The sequence below is a fragment of the Coregonus clupeaformis genome, chromosome 39 (genome assembly GCF_020615455.1).
Source record: "Coregonus clupeaformis isolate EN_2021a chromosome 39, ASM2061545v1, whole genome shotgun sequence".
Lineage (NCBI taxonomy): Eukaryota > Metazoa > Chordata > Actinopteri > Salmoniformes > Salmonidae > Coregonus > Coregonus clupeaformis.
In genome coordinates this window covers 1,564,511-1,578,770 of record NC_059230.1, presented here as the reverse complement: position 1 = coordinate 1,578,770, position 14,260 = coordinate 1,564,511, and the positions used below count along the sequence as shown (strand labels likewise).

Genomic DNA, 14,260 nt, shown 5'->3' with positions numbered 1-14,260 from the left:
CAGCATGTATTATTAACTGTTCTGTTACCGTACTACCTGTAATAAACTCTCTCAGCGGTTAGGTTCAGCAGTAAATATGTTACCGTACTACCTGTAATAAACTCTCTCAGCGGTTAGGTTCAGCAGTAAATATGTTACCGTACTACCTGTATTAAACTCTCTCAGCGGTTAGGTTCAGCAGTAAATATGTTACCGTACTACCTGTAATAAACTCTCTCAGCGGTTAGGTTCAGCAGTAAATATGTTACCGTACTACCTGTAATAAACTCTCTCAGCGGTTAGGTTCAGCAGTAAATATGTTACCGTACTACCTGTAATAAACTCTCTCAGCGGTTAGGTTCAGCAGTAAATATGTTACCGTACTACCTGTAATAAACTCTCTCAGCGGTTAGGTTCAGCAGTAAATATGTTACCGTACTACCTGTAATAAACTCTCTCAGCGGTTAGGTTCAGCAGTAAATATGTTACCGTACTACCTGTAATAAACTCTCTCAGCGGTTAGGTTCAGCAGTAAATATGTTACCGTACTACCTGTAATAAACTCTCTCAGCGGTTAGGTTCAGCAGTAAATATGTTACCGTACTACCTGTAATAAACTCTCTCAGCGGTTAGGTTCAGCAGTAAAGATGATGGCGCCTACACCATAGACATTAAAACCAGTAGATAGTAAGCGCTGACATCATCCACGTGTTCCTTTGGAAAACTCTCGATGGCGCATGAAGTATTTGAATTTGAAGCGCGCCATATTGCTAAGGGTTGTGGTGAAGTGGCCGTAACTAGAAAAGGATCATGGTCGACGTAGTCATTTTCATCCTGCATGAGAGAGCCAACCAGGAGCCTCCTCGTAGCCTGCCTTGCCCGTGATTGGTCCGTGTCAGCACGTGGTCCTGTGTGACGACAAATGTAGTAGTCAGATTGGATCACTATTTAATTAAATGTCTCGATTCGTAGCGAACCTTCAAATCATTTACTGTGGGGATCGAATTTTCGAGGCCAAAGCGGGCATAATTTTTTTTGGGTTTGGTTGTTCTGCCGATCGTAATTTAAATAGGCTTTCTAGGGCAGACCAGGGCTTTTGGCACCACTAGGTTGCGACGCAGTAGCCGACCAGCGGAGCTCGTGACTTGACCTGACACTGGGGGCCTGATCCACACACACACCATCGCTCCAACCCACCCCCACGTTTGCTGCCAAGAGCATGAATCACAAATCCACATTCAGAGTTCTGTTCAGTGTATGTCCTTTAAGACCTAATAACAACACACACACACACACACACACACACACACACACACACACACACTCTTCTACCCCTGGATAGCCCTTGCTTAAATGGACTACACTCTGTATAAGCTGTGTTTTAACCAGGCTAGTCCCACTATGGATAGGTGACTGTGAAATGGCTAGCTAGGTTAGTCTCCTTATTCATTAATAAAACATGTACCTGTTAATAAACCGTGCAGCTGTTAGTAAACCCTCTACCTGTTACTAGCTCCTAGCTGCGACTGGTTAGCCTCTTCTGTCATTAATCCATTTTTTTTTTTTTAAACCTCTAACCTCCATAGTCGGTAGCGCTGTCCTACCCCCGGTAGCGCTGTCCTACCCCCGGTAGCGCTGTCCTACCCCCGGCAGCGCTGTCCTACCCCCGGCAGCGCTGTCCTACCCCCGGCAGCGCTGTCCTACCCCCGGCAGCGCTGTCCTACCCCCGGCAGCGCTGTCCTACCCCCGGTAGCGCTGTCCTACCCCCGGCAGCGCTGAATGATCCCATGTAGGAGCTATGTCTGTCTGTGTTGCCCTGACAACCAGCATCATCAAGGCAACCGTCTGCTGCTGGAGCTCTAGCATCATGTATGTCAGTTGGAAAATGTAACCATGGCCAGTGGTTTTCAAACCTCTCCTCGTTGTAGCCCTGAACTATCTCACCTGATTCACCTATTCAGGAGAGGTTTGAAAACCCCTGACCTAGGCCATCCAGGTTACAGATTGACTTGTACATCAGATTCTCAGTACAGAGATCCTCTTTCACACTCATGGGTTACTCATTCTTATTGGCTTTCCAATCAGGAAGTCCCAGAGTGGTAGCCAATAAAAACAGTGCTCTCGTAGCGCTGACTGTTGAGAGTTTTCCATGCAAAACAAATGACTGCTAGGTACAGTAATACGGACACAAGTGTGGCTTTGTCGAGACCTGGGGAGGCCAGAATCCAAAGGAAAAGCTCTCTCACTCTCGCACAATTATACGCAGCCAGTTCTCTCAGTAGGGTAACAGAGAGGTGTTGTGTGGTCTGACAGACAGTCAGACTGAGGGATTGGCAGCAGGCTGGCATGTACACACACACGCCCTGTGACTCTTTGTGGCACAGCACAGTATTACTCCTGGACGCTAAGGTCAGTTTGTAGTTACCCCCCTAATGGTTAGGTTTAGGGTTGGGGGAGGGTTAGTTACTCCCCCCTAATGGTTAGGTTTAGGGTTGGGGGAGGGTTAGTTACTCCCCCCTAATGGTTAGGTTTAGGGTTGGGGGAGGGTTAGTTACTCCCCCCTAATGGTTAGGTTTAGGGTTTGGGGGACGGTTAGTTACTCCCCCTAATGGTTAGGTTTAGGGTTGGGGGAGGGTTAGTTACTCCCCCCTAATGGTTAGGTTTAGGGTTTGGGGACGGTTAGTTACTCCCCCCTAATGGTTAGGTTTAGGGTTGGGGGAGGGTTAGTTACTCCCCCCTAATGGTTAGGTTTAGGGTTTGGGGGACGGTTAGTTACTCCCCCCTAATGGTTAGGTTTAGGGTTGGGGGAGGGTTAGTTACTCCCCCCTAATGGTTAGGTTTAGGGTTTGGGGACGGTTAGTTACTCCCTCCTAATGGTTAGGTTTAGGGTTGGGGAGGGTTAGTTACTCCCCCCTAATGGTTAGGTTTAGGGTTGGGGGAGGGTTAGTTACTCCCTCCTAATGGTTAGGTTTAGGGTTGGGGGAGGGTTAGTTACTCCCCCCTAATGGTTAGGTTTAGGGTTTGGGGGACGGTTAGTTACTCCCCCCTAATGGTTAGGTTTAGGGTTGGGGGGGAGGGTTAGTTACTCCCCCCTAATGGTTAGGTTTAGGGTTGGGGGGAGGGTTAGTTACTCCCTCCTAATGGTTAGGTTTAGGGTTGGGGGAGGGTTAGTTACTCCCCCCTAATGGTTAGGTTTAGGGTTGGGGGAGGATTAGTTACTCCCCCCTAATGGTTAGGTTTAGGGTTGGGGGGAGGGTTAGTTACTCCCCCCTAATGGTTAGGTTTAGGGTTGGGGGGAGGGTTAGTTACTCCCCCCTAATGGTTAGGTTTAGGGTTGGGGGGAGGGTTAGTTACTCCCTCCTAATGGTTAGGTTTAGGGTTGGGGGAGGGTTAGTTACTCCCCCCTAATGGTTAGGTTTAGGGTTGGGGGAGGGTTAGTTACTCCCCCCTAATGGTTAGGTTTAGGGTTGGGGGAGGGTTAGTTACTCCCCCCTAATGGTTAGGTTTAGGGTTGGGGGAGTAACTGGTTAAGTTAGGTGCTGCTGTTGTGAGTCAGTGGTGGACCGTGGCTACAGGACCTAGGCCTTCAGAGAAACCAAACATCTATCAAACTCAAAAATCAAGAAAATAACAGAAAACATAGCGTCACTTAATGAGCCCGACATTATACCTTCTGTAGTCGGACCGTTCCAGTGAAGGAGGAGCAATGATTGTTGACGACGTTATGAATGAATGAATCAAACAGGCCTGGCCGTGCTTCGGGCTGCCGCACACACAGAAATGGAACCTGCACGGACACGTGACACACAGCATAAAATAATGCGATCAGAAAAACAAAAAACACACTGTTTACATAACCTATGGTAGCCCAACACCACTATCACACTGTCGCCAATAGCAACACCAACAGTATCACATCAAAGGTGATAGGCTGGTGGTGCTGAAAGGACAGCGACCCTAATACTTGTGCACTCCATGGCACTGAAGGAGAGCCAGTTTTGGTCAAACACATAGACAAGGCAGGGAGACAGGAGACAGCAGTCACACAGCATCCTGGTAAAGGATAAGCGGCCCGTTCACTCAAATAATAAGCCGGTTGACCCCAATCCTAACGATATAAGAACACAACCATTTAATTTCCAAAATGAAATTAACAAACCAGCTATTACTTCCCATTGCAAATATATTTGATCATGTTCCTCACACTAACCGGCGGTCTAAAGTTGAAATGCAACGATGTTTCACAGTCATTATTTTCAAAGAGATCGCTAACAGCAAGCGAGCTGCAACAAAAAACAGTGCCACTCACCAGATGATGATCATTTGTGACCGACCGCCTTGATTCGGTTTTATGTAGCAAAATTTGAAATTGTGTTTTTTACATTGGATTAAAGATCAGACACAGAGTTAGAAAATGGTATATCATACACTGCATCTGAGGAACAATGGGAAAGTAATTCTGCTTTGAAAGTTGATAAACTTGTAACCCCACTTTTGAGAAAATGGCCCTTGAATGTTTTGGTACACCTACTGGAGAGCTCTTCTTTGTCTACACCCATTCATCATTGTTAACACGCTCTTAAGCCAGCCCCACCCATCTCTTTAAGGATTCACTTGAGGTCATGTACTAAACAGTGAGTAGTGTAGTAAAGGTTAAGACTAAAAGTGGTAAAAGTAGTAGCCTACAATAAGAACAAATTCCAGGTAAACAGAAAGTGTCCAGATAGAAATATTTTATAAATATTAGATGACGCTTACCCAGACACACTTGTCTAAAATTGATAAGTGCATGTGTCTCTACAGAAGGTGTAAATGGTACAGTGAAATGGTTACTTGCATAGTAGCAATATCAAAAATAGATGGTGTCAATATAAAGACAAAAAGAACAAGTGTCAATGCCAGTAGAGAAAGAACAAAATAATATACAGTATGTACAAGAACAATATCAATAACGATATCAGTGATAGATGAGGTAGTTATATGCATACAATCAGGGGTAAAGTGGCTGAGCAGCAGGATAAAAAAATTAATAGTATCAGCAATGCCCAGAAACAAATAACTTTCTTCTGAAACTCGTCAGTCTATTCTTGTTCTGAGAAATGAAGGCTATTCCATGTGAGAAATTGCCAAGAAACTGAAGATCTCGTACAACACTGTGTACTACTCCCTTCACAGAACAGCACAAACTGTCTCTAACCAGAATAGAAAGAGGAGTGGGAGGCCCCGGTGCACAACTGAGCAAGAGGACAAATACATTAGTGTCTAGTTTGAGAAACGGATGCCTCACAGGTCCTCAACTGGCAGCTTCATTAAATAGTACCCGCAAAACACCAGTCTCAACGTCAACAGTGAAGAGGCGACTCCGGGATGCTGACCTTCTAGGCAGAGTTGAAGCGCAAACTGGCTCTAACCAGAATAGAAAGAGGAGTGGGAGGCCCCGGCGCCTGTTTCTCAAACTAGACACTCTAATGTATTTGTCCTCTTGCTCAGTTGTGCACCAGGGCCTCCCACTCCTCTTTCCATTCTAGTTAGAGACAGTTTGCGCTGTTCTGTGAAGGGAGTAGTACACAGCGTTGTACGAGATCTTCAGTTTCTTGGCAATTTCTCGTGTTGATCTCCTTAGGCCACACCCTCCCTCATTACACAAATACACATCACCTGATATGCTTAAATCCAATAAGCATTCCAGTTTATACAGCTTGGAGTTGGGAAATATGCATAATAATGATGATATGGTCAAAATACTGACTTGCCTAATAATTGTGCACATTGTGTATGTATGTGTGTGTGTGTGTGTGTGTGTGTATATATATGTGTGTGTGTGTGTGTGTGTGTGTATATATATATATATATATATATATATATATATATATATATATATATATATATATATATATATATATATATATATATATATATACACACACACACACACACACACACACACGTGTGTATGTATATATATATATATATATATATGCTATGAAAAAGTATTTGCCCCCTTTCTAATTTTCTCTACTTTTGCATATTTGTGATACTGAATTTGATCAGATCTTCAACCAAAACCTAATATTAGATAAAGGGAACATAAGTGAACAAATAACACAACAATTACATATTTATTTCATAAACAAAGTTATGCAACACCCAATTCCTCTGTGTGAAAAAGTAATTGCCCCCTTACACTCAAGAACTGGTTGTGCCACCTTTAGCTGCAATGACTCTAACCAAATGCTTCCTGTAGTTGTTGATCAGTCTCTCACGTTGCTGTGGAGGAATTTTGGCCCACTCTTCCATGCAGAACTGCTTTAACTCAGTGACGTGTGGGTTTTCAAGCATGAACTGCTCGTTTCAAGTCCTGCCACAACATCTCAATTGGGATTAGGTCTGGACTTTGACTAGGCCATTCCAAAACTTCCAATTTGTTGCTTTTTAGCAATTTCCATGTAGACTTGATTGTGTGTTTTGCATCATTGTCTTGCTGCATGAACTAGCTGCGCTTCAGCTTCAGCTCACATACGGATGGTCTGACATTCTCCTGTAGAATTCTCTGATACAGAGCAGAATTCATGGTTCCTACAGTGGGGGAAAAAAGTATTTGATCCCCTGCTGATTTTGTACGTTTGCCCACTGACAAAGACATGATCAGTCTATACATTTAATGGTAGGTTTATTTGAACAGTGAGAGACAGAATAACAACAAAAACATCCAGAAAAACGCATGTCAAAAATGTTATAAATTGATTTGCATTTTAATGAGGGAAATAAGTATTTGACCCCTCTGCAAAACATGACAAAACCCTTGTTGGCAATCACAGAGGTCAGACATTTCTTGTAGTTGGCGACCAGGTTTGCACACATTTCAGGAGGGATATTGTCCCACTCCTCTTTGCAGATCTTCTCCATGTCATTAAGGTTTCGAGGCTGACGTTTGGCAACTCGAACCTTCAGCTCCCTCCACAGTTTTTCTATGGGATTAAGGGCTGGAGACTGGCTAGGCCACTCCAGGACCATAATGTGCTTCTTCTTGAGCCACTCCTTTGTTGCCTTGGCCGTGTGTTTTGGGTCATTGTCATGCTGGAATACCCATCCACGACCCAGAAATCTTTCTGATTGAGAGGTGGTCAAATACTTATTTCCCTCATTAAAATGCAAATCAATTTATAACATTTTGACATGCATTTTTCTGGATTTTTTTGTTGCTATTCTGTCTCTCACTGTAGAAATAAACCTACCATTTAAAATTATAGACTGATCATATCTTTGTCAGTGGGCAAACGTACCAAATCAGCAGGTGATCAAATACTTTTTTCCCCCACTGTAGGAACCATGAATTCTGCTCTGTATCAGAGAATTCTACAGGAGAATTCTACAGGAGAATATATGTATATATGTATATGTATATGTGTATATGTATATGTGTATATATATACATACATACATACATACATACATACATACATACATACATACATACATACATACATACATACATACATACAGTGGGGAGAACAAGTATTTGATACACTGCCGATTTTGCAGGTTTTCCTACTTTCAAAGCATGTAGAGGTCTGTAATTTTTATCATAGGTACACTTCAACGGTGAGAGACAGAGTCTAAAACTAAAATCCAGAAAATCACATTGTATGATTTTTAAGTAATTCATTTGCATTTTATTGCATGACATAAGTATTTGATACATCAGAAAAGCAGAACTGAATATTTGGTACAGAAACCTTTGTTTGCAATTACAGAGATCATACGTTTCCTGTAGGTCTTGACCAGGTTTGCACACACTGCAGCAGGGATTTTGGCCCACTCCTCCATACAGACCTTCTCCAGATCCTTCAGGTTTCGGGGCTGTCGCTTGTCAATACGGACTTTCAGCTCCCTCCAAAGATTTTCTATTGGGTTCAGGTCTGGAGACTGGCTAGGCCACTCCAGGACCTTGAGATGCTTCTTACGGAGCCACTCCTTAGTTGCCCTGGCTGTGTGTTTCGGGTCGTTGTCATGCTGGAAGACCCAGCCACGACCCATCTTCAATGCTCTTACTGAGGGAAGGAGGTTGTTGGCCAAGCTCTCGCGATACATGGCCCCATCCATCCTCCCCTCAATACGGTGCAGTCATCCTGTCCCCTTTGCAGAAAAGCATCCCCAAAGAATGATGTTTCAACCTCCATGCTTCACGGTTGGGATGGTGTTCTTGGGGTTGTACTCCTTCTTCCTCCAAACACGGCGAGTGGAGTTTAGACCAAAAAGCTCTATTTTTGTCTCATCAGACCACCTGACCTTCTCCCATTCCTCCTCTGGATCATCCAGATGGTCATTGGCAAACTTCAGATGGGCCTGTACATGCGCTGGCTTGAGCAGGGGGACCTTGTGTGCGCTGCAGGATTTTAATCCAAGACGGTGTAGTGTGTTACTAATGGTTTTCTTTGAGACTGTGGTCCCAGCTCTCTTCAGGTCATTGACCAGGTCCTGCCGTGTAGTTCTGGGCTGATCCCTCACCTTCCTCATGATCATTGATGCCCCACGAGGTGAGATCTTGCATGGAGCCCCAGACCGAGGGTGATTGACCTTCATCTTGAACTTCTTCCATTTTCTAATAATTGTGCCAACAGTTGTTGTCTTCTCACCAAGCTGCTTGCCTATTGTCCTGTAGCCCTTCCCAGCCTTGTGCAGGTCTACAATTGTATCCATGATGTCCTTACACAGCTCTCTGGTCTTGGCCATTGTGGAGAGGTTGGAGTCTGTTTGAGTGTGTGGACAGGTGTCTTTTATACAGGTAACGAGTTCAAACAGGTGCAGTTAATACAGGTAATGAGTGGAGAACAGGAGGGCTTCTTAAAGAAAAACTAACAGGTCTGTCAGAGCCGGAATTCTTACTGGTTGGTAGGTGATCAAATACTTATGTCATGCAATAACATGCAAATGAATTACTTAAAAATCATACAATGTGATTTTCTGGATTTTTGTTTTAGATTCCGTCTCTCACAGTTGAAGTGTACCTATGATAAAAAATTACAGACCTCTACATGCTTTGTAAGTAGGAAAACCTGCTCTGTGTGTGTGTGTGTGTGTGTGTGTGTGTATATATATATATATATATATATGTATATGTATATGTGTGTGTGTGTGTGTCCTAATCAGTATAAAGGAGGAAATGTTGCTTACTTGTTGAGCAAAATCAAGGTTGTAATGCATCTTGATGTCTTTGGTTGCTGGTTCAGTAGGGCCCCCCAGAGACAACTGCAGGTCTTGACAGGTGGTCTTGCAGTCAGCAACCATCTTCTGGTAGAAAGACCGCTCACTCTGAACAAGCAGGAGATGCTGCTCTTAACAGCTTCTGGCAGATTGACAGATCTGAAGACATGGTAGTTGTTCCCCTGGCACTGTCAGCACAGGTCTATCCTGGGCTTAGTGCTTGAGATGTGGGGAAGCCATTTTCTCCACAGGTCTATCCTGGGCTTAGTGCTTGAGATGTGGGGAAGCCATTTTCTCCACAGGTCTATCCTGGGCTTAGTGCTTGAGATGTGGGGAAGCAATTTTCTCCACAGATTCCTGAAGGAAGACAGCCCGACTACATGTACCTCTGGAAAATTATGTGATATCAATAAAAGTAGTGCCAATCATGTTGGAGGTCAATTAAATAATCAAACTGTGTTGTTTATGCTTTACATACCAAGTGTTGTCATCGATTCTGTGTAGAGACGCCACACGGCTGCTTTCCACCAAATAGTTTGTGTCCTGGCTGGCATCCTGGTAATACTATTGCATTATCCTCTGCGTAGTTGTTGATGAAGTTCACAACTCGCTGCAAGTCCTCGTGCTTCAGGTTTAACCTGTGCTTGCTTGGGCCGGCTCTCTCTTTGATGGGAGGCATTAGACCATTCTCCTTGTATGACTGTTGGAGGAGAGTCAGGTGTGTTCTACTGATGCTGAAAGACAAATTCCAGATACAAATATTTTAGCATTATTATACAATAGATGGCCGTAATCACCGTCAGACACACCTGGCTAACTTGATGGGCGAAGTGGAGTCTTTTGTTTAGACATGTAGCTAGCTAGCTAAACAATTAACCATAATCCCAATCCATAGAGTACTAGCAATACAAACCGATTGTCATAGCTAGCTGAAGTTAACCAAATAGGTTAAATGTTAGCTAGCTAACATTAGGCTATAACTAGCAATGCAAATGGTTTCTGAGATAATATTACTACACAGATCATACACGTAATGTTAGGTAGCGAGCCAGCCATCTAAAGTCATCTAGCTAGCTAACAGTAAGCTTTAACTTGCAATGAAAACAACTTTCTGACAAAATTAGAAATGTATAATATCTGAAACTGTAGCTAGACTTTTACCCGTATACATGGATGAACGCTTCATGGCAGACTGCAACCCAGTTCATTTAATAAGACGTCCTGTGTCGTTTCCGTTTTTGTTTGTACAGCTTGCTTGTACAACTTCTTCGGTGACAACAACACTGTTGATCGCCGTTTCTTCCCCATCACCATCATCAGAAGACTCTACAATGTCTTCTTCGATGAAAATGTTTTTACCTAAATCATGGATTTCCTCATCGTCTGATTCATTTTCAGAGTCAGCATGGTACGATCGTCCTCCTTAAAGTAGTCCATCACAACTTTTTCCCACTGAGCTTTGTCGATAGCGCTTGATAAATTCAGGGCATCAATGTTATTGAGAGCAGTAGCAACACATTTGCAGTTCTCCATGGCTAACGTTATATATTTAGGAAAAACTTCAGTAGAAAGGATTATCTACGCATAACGAGCAGCTCATTTTATAGACAGAAGATGCTACATGGCAGACCAATCCGATGCTCAACTCTCGGCATGTCCAGCCCATTCATTATCTCAGCCAATCATGGCTAGCCGGAAGGTCCCTGTCTTTTTCTGTGGCTAAACCAACTAGGCTCGTAGTTTAACAACTTTATTCGTATTTACAGATGGCATACACGTTTGTTATTAAGGCACATTAATGTTCAAATGTTCCAGAAGGCATTTCTGCCAAAAAAATGCATTTTGATAAAAAATTTAAAATAACTGTTGAAATGCCTCTCCTGTGAAGTCATGACTTGCGACATATGCCTAGTTTCCTGAAACTAGTCACATTTGTAAACCAAAGTTAGAAAGTACTTCTTTTTTTTTATAGTGTGATGCTATAAAAACATAAAGAGAGACACACACTATTTATAAACTCCCAGTAATTTGTTGGGTAAAAAAACAACGTTTTGGCATCACTGTGCCTTCTTCAGGGTAATGTCATGAATGCTTAAACCTGGTTATGTAGACAAACAGTGCAATTATAGGATGATGCTAACATATTAGCAACAACATCCACCTTGAAGTTAATCAAACTACTACAACACAAGCTAGGTAACATTACTACCGTTAGCATGGGAAAACTACTGCTCGCACCACTTATTACTTGCTCTTGCGCTTCGTGAAGGCCTAGACACGTCACTTTTTTGAATGGCAGAGGCCTTCTGTCCAGCTTCTGAAGGCCTAGTCAATGGATGGCTAGATTATTCTACCCAGAGACCACCATAAAAAAATCCTGATTGGATCTTCTCTTTCCAAAACAAACAGAAGAGATTAAATCAGAAAATCATTAAAATAATCGTAAAGATGTATTTTTAAAAATATAAATCCTTAGGCCTTCTCTGAAAGCCCTCACGGTTCCCCATTTGAAGGTAGTAGCTTTGTCTACACATTCCAGAACATAGCCCAGGGACAGCTAGTCAATCTGGAGACATACTGTTCTCTGTCTGAGAGGCTGTGTCCCAAATGGCAACATATACCCATAGAGCTCTGGTCATAAGTAGTGCACTATATAGGGAATAGGGTGCCGTATGACAGACTGGTGCTGGAGAGGAGTAAGAAAAGAAATATTTCCTGTTCCTTTTACCTCTCTCTCTGGCTCTGTCTCTCAATTCAATTTCAATTTAAGGGCTTTATTGGCATGGGAAACGTATGTTAACATTGCCAAAGCAAGTGAAGTAGATAGTAAACAAAAGTGAAATAAACAATAAATATTAACAGTAAACATTACAGTCAGAAGTTTCAAAAGAATAGACATTTCAAATGTCATATTATGTATATATACAGTGTTGTAACAATGTGCAAATAGTTAAAGTACAAATGGGAAAATAAATAAACATAAATATGGGTTGTATTTACAATGGTGTTTGTTCTTCACTGGTTGCCCTTTTCTTGTGGCAACAGGTCACAAATCTTGCAGCTGTGATGGCACACTGTGGTTTTTCACCCAGTAGATAAGGGAGTTTATCAAAAATTGGGTTTGTTTTCGAATTCTTTGTAGATCTCTGTAATCTGAGGGAAATATGTGTCTCTAATATGGTCATACATTTGTCTGGAGGGTAGGAAGTGCAGCTCAGTTTCCACCTCATTTTGTGGGCAGTATGCACATAGCCTGTCTTCTCTTGAGAGCCAGGTCTGCCTACGGCGGCCTTTCTCAATAGCAAGGCTATGCTCACTGAATCTGTACATAGTCAAAGCTTTCCTTAAGTTTGGGTCAGTCACAGTGGTCAGGTATTCTGCCACTGTGTACTCTCTGTTTAGGGCCAAATAGCATTCTAGTTGGCTCTGTTTTTTTGTTTGTTCTTTCCAATGTGTCAAGTAATTCTCTTTCTGTTTTCTCATGATTTGGTTGGGTCTAGTTGTGTTGTTGTCCTGGGGCTGTGTGGGGTCTGTTTGTGTTTGTGAACAGAGCCCCAGGACAAGCTTACTTAGGGGACTCTTCTCCAAGTTCATCTCTCTGTATGTGATGGCTTTGTTATGGAAGATTTGGGAATCGCTTCCTTTTAAGTGGTTATAGAATTTAACGGCTCTTTTCTGGATTTTGATAATTAGCGGGTATTGGCCTAATTCTGCTCTCGATGCATTATTTGGTGTTTTACGTTGTACACGGAGGATGTTTTTGCAGAATTCTGCACGCAGAGTCTCAATTTGGTGTTTGTCCCATTTTGTGAATTCTTGGTTGGTGAGCGGACCCCAGACCTCAGAACCATAAAGGGCAATGGGTTCTATAACTGATTCAAGTATTTTTAGCCAGATCCTAATTGGTATGTGAAATGTTATGTTCCTTTTGATGGCATAGAAGGCCCTTCTTGCCTTGTCTCTCAGATCGTTCACAGCTTTGTGGAAGTTACCTGTGGCGCTGATGTTTAGGTCGAGGTATGTATCGTTTTTTGTGTGCTCTAGGGCAACGGTGTCTAGATGGAATTTGTATTTGTGGTCCTGGCAACTGGACCTTTTTTGGAACACCATTATTTTTGTCTTACTGAGATTTACTGTCAGGGCCCAGGTCTGACAGAATCTGTGCAGAAGATCTAGGTGCTGCTGTAGGCCCTCCTTGGTTGGTGACAGAAGCACCAGATCATCAGCAAACAGAAGACATTTGACTTCAGATTCTAGTAGGGTGAGGCCGGGTGCTGCAGACTGTTCTAGTGCCCTCGCCAATTCGTTGATATATATGTTGAAGAGGGTGGGGCTTAAACTGCATCCCTGTCTCACCCCACGGCCCTGTGGAAAGAAATGTGTGTTTTTGCCAATTTTAACCGCACACTTGTTGTTTGTGTACATGGATTTTATAATGTCGTATGTTTTTCCCCCAACCCCACTTTCCATCAATTTATAGCAGACCCTCATGCCAAATTGAGTCAAAAGCGTTTTTTGAAATCAACAAAGCATGAGAAGACTTTGCCTTTGTTTTGGTTTGTTTGTTTGTCAATTAGGGTGTGCAGGGTGAATACGTGGTCTGTCGTGACGGTAATTTGGTAAAAGCCAATTTGACATTTGCTCAGTACATTGTTTTCACTGAGGAAATGAACTAGTCTGCTGTTAATGATAATGCAGAGGATTTTCCCAAGGTTGCTGTTGACGCATATCCCACGGTAGTTATTGGGGTCAAATTTGTCTCCCACTTTTGTGGATTGGGGTGATCAGTCCTTGGTTCCAAATATTGGGGAAGATGCCAGAGCTAAGGACGATGTTAAAGAGTTTAAGTATAGCTAATTGAAATTTGTGGTCTGTATATTTTATCATTTCATTGAGGATACCATCAACACCACAGGCCTTTTTGGGTTGGAGGGTTTGTATTTTGTCCTGTAGTTCATTCAATGTAATTGGAGAATCCAGTGGGTTCTGGTAGTCTTTAATAGTTGATTCTAAGATTTGCATTTGATCATGTATATTTTTTTGCTGTTTGTTCTCTGTTATAGGGCCAAAAAGATTG

The 14,260-nt window shown here is 42.7% G+C and overlaps 1 protein-coding gene across 3 annotated transcripts in view; it reads left to right on the top strand.

Moving 5' to 3' along the window:
* LOC121554723 (myotubularin) overlaps positions 1-14,260 on the top strand; it is a 68,820-nt gene that overhangs the window by 15,712 nt on the left and 38,848 nt on the right. The window lies entirely within an intron of this gene.